This window comes from Crocuta crocuta, unplaced genomic scaffold (assembly GCF_008692635.1).
Source record: "Crocuta crocuta isolate KB4526 unplaced genomic scaffold, BGI_CrCroc_1.0 scaffold83, whole genome shotgun sequence".
Classification (NCBI taxonomy): Eukaryota; Metazoa; Chordata; class Mammalia; order Carnivora; family Hyaenidae; genus Crocuta; species Crocuta crocuta.
The window spans coordinates 3,052,782-3,069,887 of record NW_027529638.1 but is presented as its reverse complement, the minus strand read 5'-3'; the positions used below and the strand labels follow the sequence as shown (position 1 = coordinate 3,069,887).

Here is a 17,106-nt window from a genome sequence, read left to right as displayed (position 1 = left end):
TGCTCGGAATGCACTTAAGTGTTACTGGCCTGGACAAATTTCTTCCCAGATTCCAGAACTATTAGGAATGATCTTTGAAGAAAAGTAGAAAACATGCATGATACCAGGCAAATAGCCTTCCATTTTTCCACCAAGGGGGAAAAAGGCAGCTGTCGGACACAGATGGAGACACTTGTCCAAGATTCGGGAGACCAGGACAGCTTTCCCGCCCTCAGGTCCCATAAACCAACTGGAATCCTTCCTACAAAGTCTTTTCTGCATTGAAATTGAGGTGCAGAGGGATTGTTGCTTGCAGCTAAAAATATTTAGTAAAATAATTTTAATAGTGAATTGGATGAACAACATAAATAGCTCTTTTACAACTATTTACTACAAAATAGACCCAGGGAAATATATTCTACCTCACTAAAGAATAAAGAAGCACAATGGATACAATATGAACTCCTTCTTTTGCCTACCAGACTGGACATGATGAAAATGCAAAATCCAGATTTTATAAGAGAGAGGAAAACAGGTCCGTTGTTGGATGTATAAATTACTGTAAACAATATGGAGGGAAACCAGACATCGTATGTCAAAACATAAATTGCGCGTATCATTTGAACTAGCACCTCACTTCTAGACACTTATATTAAGGTGATGATTGTGCAAGTTCAAAGACATTTATGCTAAAGAAACTTGATTGCAGCATTTAATAAAATATATAATAATTATAAATAATGGGAAGGCAATACATTGTGGACAACCATATGATGAAATCGTTTATTGTCTTAAATAAAGATACATTTTAATTCATCTATTTATTATGGTCTGTCTCATCTCACTAGCCTGTAACCTTCATAAGGCAGAGAGGCTTTGTCATTACAGTATTTTCCCACACCTACAGCAGGGGCTTTATAAATGTGGTTAAATGACTGAATGAATTGAAAAGGGCAGAGTATAGATATAAAAGTGTATTCATGATCTTCTTGTGAAAGAAGCAAAAGCACAAAAGAAACTTCCAGCCAAAAAATGGAAGAAAAAAATATAAAGATGAAATGAACATATTAAAAATAGAAACATAGTTGACAGAATCTCAAAATTTCCACAGAAGTTTATTTTTGGATTTTAACAATGGGATTCTAAAATGTATCTGAGAAAATAATTAGGTAGTGGCAGCTGTGAAATTTTGGAAAAGATTAACTGGAATATGTGAGTATGGGAAGCAAGGAGGAAGGGCTTACTCCATAAGCTATATGACTTATTATCAAGTTGAAGTAACTTATGTGTGAGGCTGCCACAAGAACCAAACAATAGGTCAATGGAACAGAATAGACTGCGCAATAATTTATATAATGGTAGGACTGTGAATCAGCAGGAAAAAAAAATGGAGCTGAGATGATTGGAAAGTACTATTAACTTTCTTTATTATGTTATAATAAATGCATTTCAGATCAATCAAATGTTAGCTGTAAAAACATGGCAAAAATATTCCCCCCCCGCAAAGTACAGTAAATGCACCTATACGATCCCTGGATTGGCAAGGCTTTTCTAAAGCCTAAAGGAAAGAAGATTTATCAGAGGAGAAAAATAATTTTACTGCAGTAATTAAAAGCCTTTGAATTTAAAAATAAAATAAAAATAAGAGACAGCACAAAATAGAAAAACCATTTGTAATGACTAATAGAGCTACCAGAAACCTAAGATGTAAATGAGGGAAGAAATGTCAATGTAACTCATAAAATAATAAACTAAAATGGCTAGTGAATATATGAAGTATTTGACTTCACCAAAAATTAAAGGTACACAAATTAAACTAGATGCTTTTCATTTGATTATAAGTCATACAAAATAAAGAATAAACATGGCACGTGGGTGGCTCAGTACGTTAAACACCTGACTCGATTTTGGCTCAGGTTATGATCCCATGGTTCGTTAGTTTGGGCCCTGCATCAGGCTGTGCCCTAACAGAAAGGAACCTGCTTGTGATCCTCTCTCTCCCTTTCTCTGTCCCCCACACCCAGCTGTGTGCACACAAACTCTCTCTCTCTCTAAATCAATAAATAACTACACGCACCTGTGTGGCTCAGTCAGTTGAGAGTCCAGCTTTGGCTCAGGTTGATTTCGCTGCTGTCAGTGCTGAGCCTGCTTCGGATCCTCTGTCCCTCTTTCTCTTCCACTGCTTGTGCTCTCTCAAAAATAAATAAGCATTTTTTAAAAATCAATAAATAAACTTAAAAAAAAAAGAATAAACAACACCAGCAAGAATGGGGTAAGACATATTGCCTCATACCAGGTACAGGAAACGTGCATTGGCAAAAGAACTTATGGAAAAAACCCCTCAGCAGTACGGATAAACACCTCCAAATATGCCCCCTGTTAACACATTGCTTTTAGTATTATTTATGCATTCACATTGTTCTTTTTTTAAATAGTTTATTGTCAAGTTGGTTTCCATATAACAGCCAGTGCTCATCCCCACAAGTGCCCTCCTCCATGCCCATCATCCCCCTTCCCTTCCCCCCTCACATTGTTCTTTAAAGGTAAACTATACACGTATTATCTAAACATATTAAATTCTCAAAAAAGCCTTCAAATGATGCAGAAAAGTCCGAGGTTCTTCTATTCCACATTATCCCCAGTTTCAGTAATATTGTTTGGCTTTGAGCATTTTTTTTGTTGTTGCTCAGTGGGATATTTGTTTCAGTCAGGTTGACCATCTTAGTCCATGGATAACAAACCACCACCCCAGTCTCCTGGGTTTCACATACAAATGTGTGCTCTTTACTGTTGGCAGCCATACTTCTCAGCAGGGCTGAGAGGTCTGCAAGGATCAAGACTTCCATCCTACAGCTATGCCATCTGGAACACATATTTTCCAGGTTTCTGATGCAAGGCAAGAATGAGATTGAGGGCCATGCACTGACTCAGGGATACTTTGGCTCAGAATTGGCAAGCATTAATTCCCCGCACGACTCTTTGGACGAAAGTAGTCCTACATCCATCCTCATGAGCATATGTGCTGGCTGGGGAATATGGTGCAACATACAGATATTTGGTATAAACAGTATTTGTAGTAAATGTTCTGCTATAATGTTGTATGTAATGTTTCCTTCACGGCAAAGAAGTCTCAGGTAGCTGGACTAGTGCCTGGCTTCCTCTGGGCCACGGCACAGGCTGCAAGTTTCTTCTAACCTATCATGACAGTACGACATTATCACATTGGGACTCAGTACTGTTAAATGGGACAATCGGATGATCAAGTTCTCTTTTTGACAAAGATCCGGAGACTTGATAAAGGCCAGAGTAAAATAGCTAAAATGCACCGGCTTCTGCATCAGGTGAAAGCAAATTGCCTTTTGTTATGTCTGCTATTGGAGAACAGAAAAAACACATTTTCAAGTTATTGTTACAGCAATAACAATCCATTGTCATTCTTCAAAACCCCTATGTCTCCTGCAGAGGCCAAGCAGGAAAGTTAAACGGAGGAAGTGGTAAGGATCATCATTCCTACATCTTTCAGATTTTTGTGATGGTGATCCTACTTCCTGCAATTTGCCAGGAATAAGTTGTGTCTTTGAATTTCTATTTTGGTACAAATATGTTGGTATAGAAGGCTTCCAACTGGGCTTCCTACTATAAGAGTTCACATTCTATAGGTCTCATAGCCAATGTACATTTTGGGAATCACCTAGTACCTTAGAAAAAGTTCCCTAGAAGACAGAGCCTGAGGGAACAGGAGAAAGGGAACATGTACTGAATCAGAAAGGAAAGGAGAAGAAGTGCAAAGGGGGTATTATGAGCTCAGCCATAGCTTCTGCTTCTGCTGCCCCTGCTGCAGAATTGCGTCTTCTTAATTCTGAATCAACTTCACAGCTACAGAGAAGTTACAAGGTCAGAGCAAGGGACATTCTCCCCAACGCCCAATGAGCTGCGAGTAAATTGCCAGCATAATGTCCATTGCTCTTAAACACTTTAGTGCATGCTTGCAACAACCAGTGGTCTCCTGTATAACACAACATAACCATCAAAACCAAAACAGGTCATTGCAGGCCCATCAGTGCCGTCTGACCCCAAGACTCCATTCAGGGAGGCCCGCAGTACAAGTTGCTCTACCCTTTGTAGCAAACGAGCCCAATCTGCCACCTCCTGTTGCTATTAAGTTGCCATGTCTCTATCCTCCTTCAGTTTGGAGTAGTTCCGCTGTCTTTTCTTGATTTCTGTGGCCATAACATTTTGGAAGATTACAGGCCAGCTATCTAGAAGAATCCTCCTCAATCCAGGTCTGACAGTTCTTCACAATTAGATTCAGGTTATGCATTTTTGGAAGGAACATCAAAGAAGTGACACTGTGTTCTTTTCACTACAAATTATCAAATGACACACAATTTGAGTGTTTGTTACTGTTTGTTGTGGGTTTTTTGTAGAATGCATTTTTATGTTATAATTTATTTATTTATTTATTTATTTATTTATAAAATGATGCACAATTTTGATTTGTACACTGTTAGTAAGGCTAATTTTGATCATCTGACTAAGGTGGTGCCTATAAAACTTCTCCAAGTGTAAAGTTACATTTTTACACTCCATTAGACATAAGTATTTTGTTGTGAGTTACTTTGAGAGAATGTAATTATTTTGTTCCTCCTCAAAATGTTTTCATTTATGTATTATATCAGTGTGGACTCTGGATTTGTTTTATTCAAAAGGTCATAATATGCTACTGTTGTTTATTTTGTTGCTAAAATCGTGCCAGATTTGGCCAGTGTTCTGTGCCTTCAAGCTGGCTTATGTGTTTTGGCGAAAAATCAGTGCTAATGAAAGAACTTCCTTACTTTTGGGCACAATACTATGTTCTAGGTTCATCTCGCACTTTCTTGGCTCCTGCCTTGGAATTAGCCATTCTTCCAAAGAAGTCTGGTTTCTAATGGTGAAGAATGATATTTAAAAAGCAACATCTGGGCCCTAGATGTATTTCTTGCTATTGGAGGGCTGTAGCTCCTAGGCTCTCTCAGCGGCCACAGCTAGAAAATACACACACACACACACACACACACACACACACACACACACATTCACATCTATATTTATTTCTGTATCTATAAAGCTTCAAAGGCATGATTTCATCCCCATATTTCCAATTTCAATCCAATACCACAGAGGTTAATTTGGTTTTCTGTATTTGTAACTCCTGTCTCTGTCAGTGAGAAGCCTGGCTCCCATCATCCAAATGTAATTGTTTGAACGATCTACTTGAAAGCAGTCTTATGTCACGGCCTCCACCTCCACCCCATTCCTGGTGCTCTCCTCACTGCGTGGCTCCAGCACTCTACTCTGGGTTTGTGCGGGTCCCCTTCTTCCTCCTCAGCCTATCCCCTATCCCTCCCAGTGTAAACGCATATGTTGCTTGGCCCCCATTAATGGGTTTTGGATTTAATTTTCTAGGATGAGGAGAAAGAGAGAGAAAAGGGAAGGGAGCTCAAGGAGATATGGGAAAGAAAGGGAGAAGAGTGAAAAATGGGAACAGAAAAAAATAGGAGAAGGAAAGAGGAAGAAGAGGAAGCTGGATGCTACGGCATCTTCTGGCCCGGTGATTTCTTGTCCCACTGGACACTGTCAGAGAGGTTGTGTGAGACTGCTGCAAGGGTGAACACTCTCTCCAGAGATAGGAAGAACTCCTCTGGGTAAAATCTCCTGGAACATTAACTACCCAGTGCTTCCCGGTTGCATCACCTGGCTTTTGCAGACACTTGCTAGGGAAGCTAGAGAGTCCACAGATCTGGGCCAGCCAGTGTGCAGCAGTGGTGATCTCTCTCTTCGGGGCCCTTATCTCAGTCTGAAGCAGTGATAACAGCAACAAATGGGCTCAATGACATACAAATCACTGCCATCGCCATTCTGACGGGAATACAAGGCACGTATGTGAATCTAGAGCAGTCATTAAGCTGAACTAGTACAGTCTATCCCTTTGCTGAGAGCAAAAATGCAAGCCCAATTCTTCAAGCTAGTGACCTGTTGAATTTCCCAGAATCTTAGCAAATCAAGCTGCTTCTCATCTCTTGCAGTTTGACTCATATTCATAATTATTACTTGATATCTTCTTCTTCCACGAACTATTCCAGATTTCTCTTTTCAGATAACACCTCAGTAGCCTGGAATGCTTGCATTGGAGTGACCCAGACCTCTATCTTCAAGTAGTTTGAGCCCTTGGTTACCTTCTCGTAACGACCAGGGTTCCTGCAGTCAAGTTCGGTTTCTCCAGGCTCTCCTTGCTGGTCTTCTTCCAAAAACTAAGCGACAGAAAATGAAGCAACTTAGCGGATATTTACCCTGTCTCAGACTATTCACAACTGATTTTAAAGTTGTAATGTCAAAATATGAAATGGCAGTCTCTGCAATGGGTATAATAATATTGACAGTTTTAATTATGTGGACCATCCTATCTTGAACTTGCTAAAATTATCATCACCATCATTATCAATGATGGCCATCATATTCATGTGCTCCATCCCAGGCTGCTCTGCTGAGATTTTTGCAAAGCAAAATTATAAGTGCCCCTTTGGTGAGGGATGCTATTCAAGTAGCTTACACCGACATAGAGAAAAAAGTTCTGTTTCATTCGTGATGGTGATGTAATGCATGCAAAATGAAATACTCTCTGTACTGCATATCCTGAATTATTTTCCTAAATAGTTTTCAACAGCACCTTTGATTTTGAAGGAATGTGGAGTGGTGGAGTGATGATTCTTCAATACGATTGATTTTTCTATGCCTTAGATCAGTTCTCAACTGAGACAATTTTGTTTCCACAAGACATCCAGCAGTTCAGTCCAAAATGCCAATAATGTTGGGGAACTCTGACTTAGATGATGATATTTTAAGCTTCCTTTTTAAATGTAGATTAATTTGTAGTTAAATCCCAAACTAAAGCAAACCAAAATAAAAATATCTGAAGCCACCACAAACTGGAGGAAATAAAACAAACCTAATTGTCAATTTGCAGTTACACCATTCCTGAGATCAAAACACTGTGAAAGCGATGCGTCACTCTCCTATGTATGTTATCTGCTACAACAGTAAAGGCAATCTAAATTTGACAATTGTCCTAAACATTTATGTACTCCTAGCCTTGGTGTCTAATACCAGGTGTCTCCCAGGTTTTCTCATCCTCATAAACTGCATGGCCAGGGACAAGGTGAATGCAGAAATCTGCTTTTAGCAAGAGAACCCTCCCTGAACATATGCATGAGTAGAGAGTCTGAAGGGCAGGGGTGATCATAACCGTATATGACGACAAGGATGGGTCGGAATAAAGCCAGAGTGTCTTGGTGTCTCAAAGTCTTGTCAAACGGTCTCAGCTGTTATAGAGGTGTCAGGTAACACCTAAAAGTGCCACACACCCACAGTCTTCTTCAGAGATACTCTGGGATTAGAGAACAGAATTGGGAGAGTTAAACACACAAAGGTAAGGAAGACACAGCACATACTTTCTTACTGCCTTAACATAAAGTCAGTTGATGTTAGAGAACCTCACCCTATTCTCCCAAACCTGACAAAAAACAAAAAACCTGATACAGCCTGGCTCACTTGGTGTTTTGTTTTTGTTTTGGGGGGGGTTGTTTTGTTTTTGCTTCTCTCAAGTATTTTTTCAAATTTTGGGAGGTGACTCAGACTTGCCAGTCAGAAAAAAAGGTGGTGGTAGCCCTCATGTTCAAGGTAGTGTAACTGACACAAGAAATTCACACACTTTTGAGGACTATACTGAGATGGCTGCTTTGAAGGAGGAGAGAAGAAACATAAAATAAATTTTTTCATCCTTGGAATACTTCTTTAAAAATTAAGTGGTTCTATTTAAAAGCTTACCATTTGTGGGGTTTTTTGCTTTTTTCTTTTTAAAAATTTTTTTAATGTTTTATTTATTTCTGAGAAAGAGAGAGAGAGCATGAGCAGGGGAGGGTCAGAGAGAGAGGGAGACACAGAATCGGAAACAGGCTCTGGGCTCTGAGCTGGCTGTGAGCACAGAGCCCAGCGGGGGGCTCGAACCCACGAACCATGAGATCATGACCTAAGCCAAAGTAGGATGCTTAACCAACTGAGCCACCCACGCACCCCTAATAGCTTACCATTTGTAAAAGCAGTTAAACATCACTGACATGGACTAATTATAGACAAGGTCCATAATAAGTTAACGAAATACTCAGAAGAAAAGCAGCACTCTAACTTTTAAATACTTAGTGATTTGTTCTCATGCTCGTAAACTCCTCCTAAGAAGAGCTCTCCAGAAACTTATTTTGGTGTTTTTGAGGTATAATCAGCAGCATTATCTTAATTTAAAAAGTTATGTGTTAAAGTCATTAGAATAGTTTCTAGTAATTAAGTAGGTTTAAAGTGTCCACACATGTGGTATTTTTACTATTAATTTGTTCACCAAAACCTTCCTTTGTAGATTGGATGAAGGGAAATTTTAGCTCAGATTAAGGCAATCGATAAAAATGACAAATTAAAGGTGCCTGGGTGGTTCGGTCAGTTGAGCATCCAACTCCTGATTTTGGCTCAAGTCATGATCCCAGAGTCATTGGATCAAGCCCCATGCTGAAGTCCAAGCTGAGCATGGATACTGCTTACAATTCTTTCTCTCTCTCTCTTTCTTCTTCTGCCCCTCTCATCTACTTGCACTCTCTCTCTCTTTCTAAAAAATAAAAAATAAAATAAAAAGACCAACTAGAAGGGTTGCAAATTGGTAAGATATATTACACTGTGCAAAACAGAGGTTTTCCTGGAAATGGGATGTTAAACTTGGCAAATCAGAGGTTAGGATGACTTTCGAGGAAAGGGAAAAGAGACTATAGTGACTGAGTAGGACTTAAGGGAGAAGAAACCAGGGAGGTGAGTAATAATGAGTTCTGAAGAGGAGACTGGACATGTTGGCTAATGAAGGTCATGCGTTTCTCCCTGGGATGAAGATATGCAACTGAAAGTTGACGAAAAGTGTCAAAGTCTGGAAGAGTCATTTTCTATGGAGAACACTGGAGAGCTGACTGGGGAAATTAGAAAGTTTTGCCAGTTTAGGTTGAAAACCATAAGATCACAAACTTTAAATTAATTCATGATAAACTAAATATTAGTTTGTGATTAGTTGTGATTGTAGATAAACACAAGATTTGGAGGCAAGGAAGGATATGAAAAAAAAAAGGAGGAAAATTCAGATATAAAATTAACCAGGCAACATGTTTTATGTGAGCTAAAAAAAAAAAAATCATTCATTTTAATCCAGTCTTGGTCAAAGGGCACTGTGTTCTTTCCACAATTTAACTGCCCATTTATATAAGATCTTGTTGAGTCAAGATCCATTAATTGATAATGTTCACATATTTAAATCTCTTTAAGGTGTCAATGGAGAAAGCTTAGCTTATGTTAGACATGGTAGCAGATTGAAGAGTGAATATTTATTTACTTGTGAAAAAATATTCTAACATCTCTTTAAGAATTTAATAGGTCTGGGATGCCTGGGTGGCTCACTGGTCAAGCAGAGGACTTTGGCTCAGGTCATAATCTTGCAGTCCATGATTTCCACCCCCGTGTCAGGCTCTGTGCTGACAGCTCAGAGCCTGGAGCCTGCTTCAGATTCTTTGTTTCCCTCTCTCTCCCCCTCCCTGCTCATGCTCTGTCTGTGTCTCTCTCTTTCCATAATAAACATTAAAAAGAAAAAAGAATTTAACAGGTCTGTCTAGCATACACAACTGATACATCTCTTGAAAAAAAAATCAAAAGGTCCTGCACACAGAAGTCCTATTTTCAACTGGAGATAATAGCAATTTATCATGTCAGTTTCATCCACTCCAATGTGTTTCACCCGCTGAATGTACTAGACTCAATAGTGCCAAGATTCTTGACCACAACAGCTCTAGATGACAGTATGACTGCAATAACTTTTAAAGTGATATTCTCCAAAGATTCTTCTCTTTGGAGAATCAATTAAATCAATTAAATCAATTAAAGTTAATTGGTTGAAGTGGGCTTCCATATTTCTTAGTTTTAAAATCTCCCCAGATGATTTTAATGGGTACAAGAACACAGTAAATTGTGAAACAAATTACCTGCTCATAAGCAGCATTTTGAAAACAAAATACAACGTGTTTGTAGTACGGGTAATCTTAATTTGTGAAATTTTTTATTGGCTATGATTGTGTCAGGATTTGGATATGAGTGTTTACTTGGTAGCTATATAAAATATATTTTTGGCTCTGGAATATGCTAATCATTGGAACTACTCTCCTCACAAACTGAATTAATAAAGTTCATGTAAAATTATGTTTCTATTCATAAGGACCTTTCTATGAAACTAAATTGGCTTTTAGTGTATAGAGGTTAACATCACAGATTCTGAAGCTAAGTTACCTGAGTTTGAACCCCATATCTGCCACTAACTGACCTTAGCGATTGGGCAAATTGCTCGATCTCTCTGTACCTCAGTTTCTTCAACTGTAAAGTAGAGAAAATTATAGTTTCTACCTGACAGGGTTTCTATAAATATTAAACAAGTTACTGTTTGCATAGCATTACAACAGTGCAATATAGCAATACGTAAGACGTAGATATGAATGTATTTTTATTAAATAAATAAGATTAAAATAATTCATTTGGGCCTCCATTCAAAGAAACAACAACACTTTATTTTAGGTTATAACACATTTCAGTATCAAAGGAACAGAGCCAAAGCATGGGAATTATAACTAATAATTCACTGGAGAAAGAAGTGCAACAGTGAAACCTAATTTCATAGTAAACTGGTTGGGAGAATAGATTCTAGAAATTGACTGACTGTGTTCTCAGTTGGTGCTATGAAAAACCTTTACATTCACTTGCGTCTTTGGCTATAGCACGTTGAACACCTTAATATTTAATAATCAAATTATTTCTGTCCCTATTTCAGTTAAAATTTTTTTGTGATACATTGCCTTTTGAATGTTGTGTGAATATCTTAAAATCTTTTAATGCACCTATTCTCCTAACCTAATGAAGCTCTCCTGGAAGGTATTTTCTTCAGCACTTTTGATGTTTCAAGTTAAGCACAGAAGTAGGAGCAGTGAGTAAAACTGCAGTTTCTCTAGTCACTGGGGTAGATGTCAGTTTTGGATTAGGGAAATTATAGGCTCCGTGATAAATATTTCAGGCTGCTGACTACAATGAAAAGTAATTAAAGCAGCTATGACAACAGGTGCTGTATGGGGGAAATGGTGCCTTTTATCATGAGGTTGTGGGTGCATGTGTTAAATGTGCTCATCATTTTCTCTTTTCTATTATTCACTGAATACCCTGGGGAGGTTATTCTATTGCCAGCACTTATAGGATATAATGAAACCACATTAAATATGTATCTGATTGCTACCAACTGTGTGGAAAGCGTATGCTAACTATGGCTATGTACAGCAAGTGGGAGTCAGGGACCAGTGAAGTTCAACTTCACTGTGACTTCTTTGTGTTTGACCCACGGGCCTTCACTGTTTCACTGACCTGTAATTCAAGCATCAGATTCCTTTTTGTTTGTTTGTTTGTTAAATGAAAACTTTAAGAGGGTTGCAATAAGATACATATTTCTTTTAGACCTAAGTGTTTCCATATAGAGAACTTCTTAACATATGGCATATGAACAGCGTGATGGAAAATGATTTTAATCTTATCAGTTTTAATTACATATTTCTTTGGAATATTAAGCAGCATATTTCACAACACATCTCCTTTTAACTCTGTCAACCTCATAGGCTTTTCCTTAAAAACAAAACAGAAATAATACAGTGGTTCAATTTGGGTTAATAAGGAATTATGTTCATATTAAAGGTCTAGGATGAGGCAGCAAATAAGAGAGTGGGTTGTAAAATAAAATGCTTTACTTATGAAAATGTTTTAAAAAATTTTTCTTTTCTTAAAAGTTAACAAAGTTTTTATCTTTTGTTTTCCACTTATATAGAAGATGATTATAATTGAATGGTAGACAAACTGCTCTTAAATGTAGAAATAACTTTTATTTATGTGTACATTATCCCTTTTTTATTGTAATGTTTCCATTATATAAAGATATCCATTCTTTCAAGCTTATAAAAGTTCAAGATCAGTTCTATGTATATGGAGATCAGTATTTGCTCATAGATGACAACTTTATCATGTGTAGTTACATTTACTGACCTCAGAAGGAAAAAAAAAGTCAAAGCTGATAATGCATAGTAATCTTTTATTATTTTACTACAAATCTAATGCAATAAATTCAAATATTATTAAGTATCTTAAATTTGCCTACACTGTTGACTATTGATTATATTCTTATAATGCTTCAAATAAATTTGCTATCAAAATACCTGAGAACTTTGGAAATGTCATAAAAAATCTGATGAGAACTTATATCTTCTATGCATTACAGCTTTGTGATTATAGGAAATAAAAAATATCTCTAAAATTTTATGAAAAAGTTTGAGGGGTGTCTTGGTGGCTCAGTCGGTTAACTGTATGACTCTTGGTTTCAGCTCAGGTCATGATTTCATGGTTCATGAGTTCAAGTCCCGCACTGGGCTCTGCACTGACAGTGAAAAGCCTGCTTGAGATTCTCTGGGTCTCCCTTTCTCTCTGTTCCTCCCCACCTCTCTCTCTTTCTCTCTCAAAATAAATAAACTTAAAAAATTAAAAATAAATAAAATAAACTATTTAAAAAACCAGTTTGAATCCCTTCTGAGTCTTAAATAATTTACTTGAAGTGTACACACTTGTGTACCTACTATATGCTTGCTCTTGGGTCAAGCATTTAAGACATCAGGCTGAGTAAGGGCACGATTGTAGGTCCAATCAGGAACACGTGCTTTCCTTTCAGAGCAAGAGCTGAGGAACTATCTCCCTAACACTCTCTAGTGTTCAGAATTACTGATCTGAAAGGCAAAGGTTCTCTATGGATGTAGCTCTGTTTCTTAGAAAATTCCCTGGGCATATGCTTTAGACTCAGTGAGTCCCACAGTTAAGCAGAAATGGAACCACTGAGAAAAGGAAATTTTTAATTGAAATTAACCTAGAACTTCTGATGCTTATAGGCATCATAGAAGAATTCTGCAGGGTATATAGTTAATAGCACCCCTACCATCTGGCTGATGACAGGTCATCTTCATTCATGTATTTGAGACCTTTTTATTCATTTATTTATGCACTGGGCAATGTGCTGGGCAATGGAGTTAGGAGAAAACTAGGGAGACACCATTTCTGCCTCTGCAGAGCTTATGCACATCTAGTCGAAAAAGCAGACAAGGGAGGAGTGAGTACAACGCAGCATTGTGACTGCCATGGGAATGGAGGAGCGGGGTGCCTACCTCAGCCTCAAGAGTGGTGGTGGTGAGCACCCAGCCAAGGGCGTTCTTGAGGAATTAATAGTTGAACAAAGACCTATAAAAACAAGTTGGGAGATTGTGGGGGCAGGGGAGAATGGAGGAAAGTGTCCCATGCAAACAGAAGAGCAAATGGTCTCTGGGAAGGACTGAAGGTGAGGAACTCATGAATCAAGAAAAAGAAAGATCTGTTTGCTTGGACCTCATGGAGTGAGGCTGGAGACAGAATCGGGGATTTGTAATTTGTGTGAAGGGTTAGAACTTTGTCCTCAGGGCAGTGCAGAGCCATTGAAATGGAGTGAGCAATGCAAAGACTTTAGAACAATCTCTATAATAATTTTTTAAAAAAGGAGAAAGGAAAAAGAGAGGTGGCAGAGAAACACCAGGAGTTAGTGCAGGAAGAATTTAATACTACTCATGATGAATGAGGGAGAGGGAAGAATCAGGGACTTCCAGGTATTTAGTTGGAGTAATTTCTTGAATAGCCTTATCATTTCTTGGTATAAGAGGGACACAGGACAGAAAAGGGCTTATAAAGTTGGTTTGGAAATACTGAACTTGAAGTACTTCTGGAATATACTAGAAATACTAGCTGGACTAGAGCTATCAATGGTCAGTAAGCAATGTGAATGGGCACATGAGCTTACTTAGAAAGAGTGTGCTTAGGGAAGGGGAGGAAGAAGGCCTGCACTACAACAAAATATAAAGCAAATATACATACAGAGGATCCTATAGTTGAGTTTCAGGATTGTCAGAGAATGAGAAAGTGACCCTTGAAAGTTCAGGATTATGGAAGCCAGCAACAGAGTTTTAAAAGGAGGAAGTAACACTCAGCATCCAGTGTTGCTGAGGGGCCAAAGAAGATGAGTATGAGTATTTACACATGTTCATTAGATTAAGATATAGAATATTTTGTTGATTTGCTGACCACATATATAATTTCTGTATTTTACATTTGGTGCAGCAAACTTTCTTGCTGCTCTACTGCTGTGATGTTCTAAGTACTATGATAGGCACTTTAGACATATTAGTTTATATGATTTTTACACACATGGAGGTTAAGCTTATGGAATTGTTTTGAACCACAGATCCTTTTTTTAAAAATATTACAGGAAGAGAGTGAGTGAAAGCAGGGGAGAAGGGAAGAGGAAGAGAGAGAGAGAGAGAGAGAGAGAGAGAGAGAGAGAGAATCTTAAGCAGCCTCCATGCTTATCATGAAGCCCAATGCGAGGCTCTATCCCACGACCCTGGGATCATGACCTGTGTCAAAATCAAGAGTAGGATGCTCAACCGACTGAGCCACCCAAGTGTCCTGAGCCACAGATACTTACTCTTAGATGCAGGTTTGCATTTTCTCTTCTATACCTCGCTGCCTCGTGGGAGTTCTAGCCTAATCCCTGAGGATATAGAGTCACATCATAGAGGTTGGCCCTAATCTTTTTTGAGTCAAGTTTTGCCAACACATGGTTCCCACCTTATAACCCAGTTTTGACTTCCATGTTTTCATTCTTTATCCAAGTTTTGTCTTGGAAATCTGCCTAGAGCAGAGTTTCTAAACAACACTATTATTAAAATTTTGAGTAACAGAATTATTTGTTTTGGGGAGTTATCCAATGCATTGTGGGAAGTTTAGTAGCATCCCTGTATTTTTTTTAGTTTATTTTTTTACATCCAAGTTAGTTATCATATAGTGCAGCAATGATTTCAAGAGTAGATTCCTTCATGCCTCTTACCTATTTAGCTCTTCCCCCCCACAAAGCCCCTCCAGCAACCCTCTGTTTTGCTCTCCATATTTAAGAGTCTTTTATGTTTTGTCCCCCTCCCTTTTTTTAATATTATTTTTGCTTCCCTTCCCTTATAGTCAACTGTTTTGTATCTTAAAGTCCTCATATGAGTGAAGTCATATGATATTTGTCTTTCTCTGACCGACTAATTTAGCTTAGCATAATACCCTCTAGTTCCATCCATGTAGTTGCAAATGGCAAGATTTCATTCTTTTTGATTGCTGAGTAATACTCCATTGTATATATTTTACCACATCGTCTTTATTCATTCATCCATCAGTGGACATTTGGGCTCTTTCCATACTTTGGCTATTGTTGATAGTGCTGCTATAAACATTGGGCATCGCTGGCTTCTACCCTCTAGATATCATTTGCACACTCTACCCCCAAACAGTGATGATAAAAAAATGACTTCACAAATTGCCAAATATCCCAGGGGGGAAAATGGCTTCCAATTGGGAACCAGTAGTCTAGAACCACAACCCATTTAAGACTGATGCTTTGTTTTACTCTTACTGGACTTTTCTCTCTTTCTCTTCCATGTCACTAAAGAAACTAGAATTCAGTTTCTAACCACTGGGCAAGTTTTATAATGCCCCTATCCAATCACCACTGGCCTCTGATTTAGATGCTACATAGCTTTCTCCTGGGTATACCATCTGTCTACAGAGTCCTGTCTGCCTACAGGTAAGTGTGTTACACCACCTGAAACCTTCCACCTGGTGGCCTTTGCCCTATCTGTGTCTACCCCAGCCTGTAGCTCAATGACATTTCTTCATTCCTACAGCCAAGCGTCTGCCTCTGTAAAACCAACTTTAAGGTCTAAATACCTCCTTTCTGTCTCTTCTGCTATAGTTATTCAGGTAGTTGCTGTCTATATTCCAAGATATGAGCCTTTGTAACTAATAATGACCCAATAGCATGTTTAAGAGGGAGGGTATAGCAGCCCTCAAGGCAATTTCCAAAGCATCTCTAGTTTCCTTTAAAAAATTATATTATAGATCCAGCATTCATCAGTTAGTTTAGATCCCCTTCCAAACTTTATTTTCTGTATTATACCTTGGGGCCATGTATTAAATAAAGTAGCACTTCATTTAATATTTAATATGCACTAAAGTGCCTTTTATCAATTTAGAATTAAGGGGGCACCTGGGTGGCTCAGTTGGTTAGACTTCCGACTTCAGCTCAGGTCGTAATCTCACGGTCTGTGGGTTAGAGTCCCACACTGGGCTCTGTGCTGACAGCTCAGAGCCTGGAGTCGTCTCAGATTCTGTCTTCCCTCTCTCTCTTCTCTCTTGCTTGTGTTTCCTCTGTCTACCAAAAATAAATAAACATTAAAAAAATAGAATTAAGGACTTTGGTTAGTGAGATAATATCCTTTTTCATACTCAAACCTATACCTCTGATCTTAATTACCACCCTCATACATGGGGTTTTCTTTTTCTATAGTTGTTCAGAAGCATTTTTCTCTTCTTGGTTATTTCAGTTGTTCTATGAGTTTAGTACTCCCCTATTTTATGCTTGTTTTAGGCTTGGCAAACAAAATTGCATGAAGTGTTCCAAATCAACCAGGGTGTTGCTTTGTTTTGTTTTTATGTGTAAAGTGGTATTTTCTTTATAAAGAATACATTCTTTATTTTGATTCTGATCCTGAATATTGGACTATATCAGGCAATTCTATTTTAAAATGAAACGGGGTGTCTGAGTGGCTCATTTGGTTAAACGTCCAACTTTGGCTCAGGTCATGATTTTGTGGCTCATGAGTTCGAGACCTGCATCAAGCTCTCTGCTGTCAGCACAGAGCCTGCTTTGGCTCCTCTGTCCTCCACCCCACCCTTGCCCCTTCCCTGCTTGCTCTCTCCCTCTCTCTCTCTCAAAAATAAATAAACATTAAAAAATAAAAATGAAACAAAACAGTTTATTTAGTGAAATATTCAGTTGCTTATGCAATGATAGTTTATGTCAAACTTCCTCTTCTATAT

The 17,106-nt window shown here is 38.3% G+C and overlaps 1 long non-coding RNA gene across 1 annotated transcript; it reads right to left on the bottom strand.

The window, feature by feature from the left end:
• Positions 1-2,052: 2,052 nt before the first annotated feature.
• LOC144230104 (uncharacterized) lies at positions 2,053-16,434 on the bottom strand. The gene is made up of 3 exons (XR_013334691.1): positions 16,274-16,434; positions 6,195-6,269; positions 2,053-2,171 (listed from the first exon to the last, which is right to left on the bottom strand). It is a non-coding gene; the product is annotated as an uncharacterized LOC144230104 (long non-coding RNA).
• Positions 16,435-17,106: the final 672 nt, after the last annotated feature.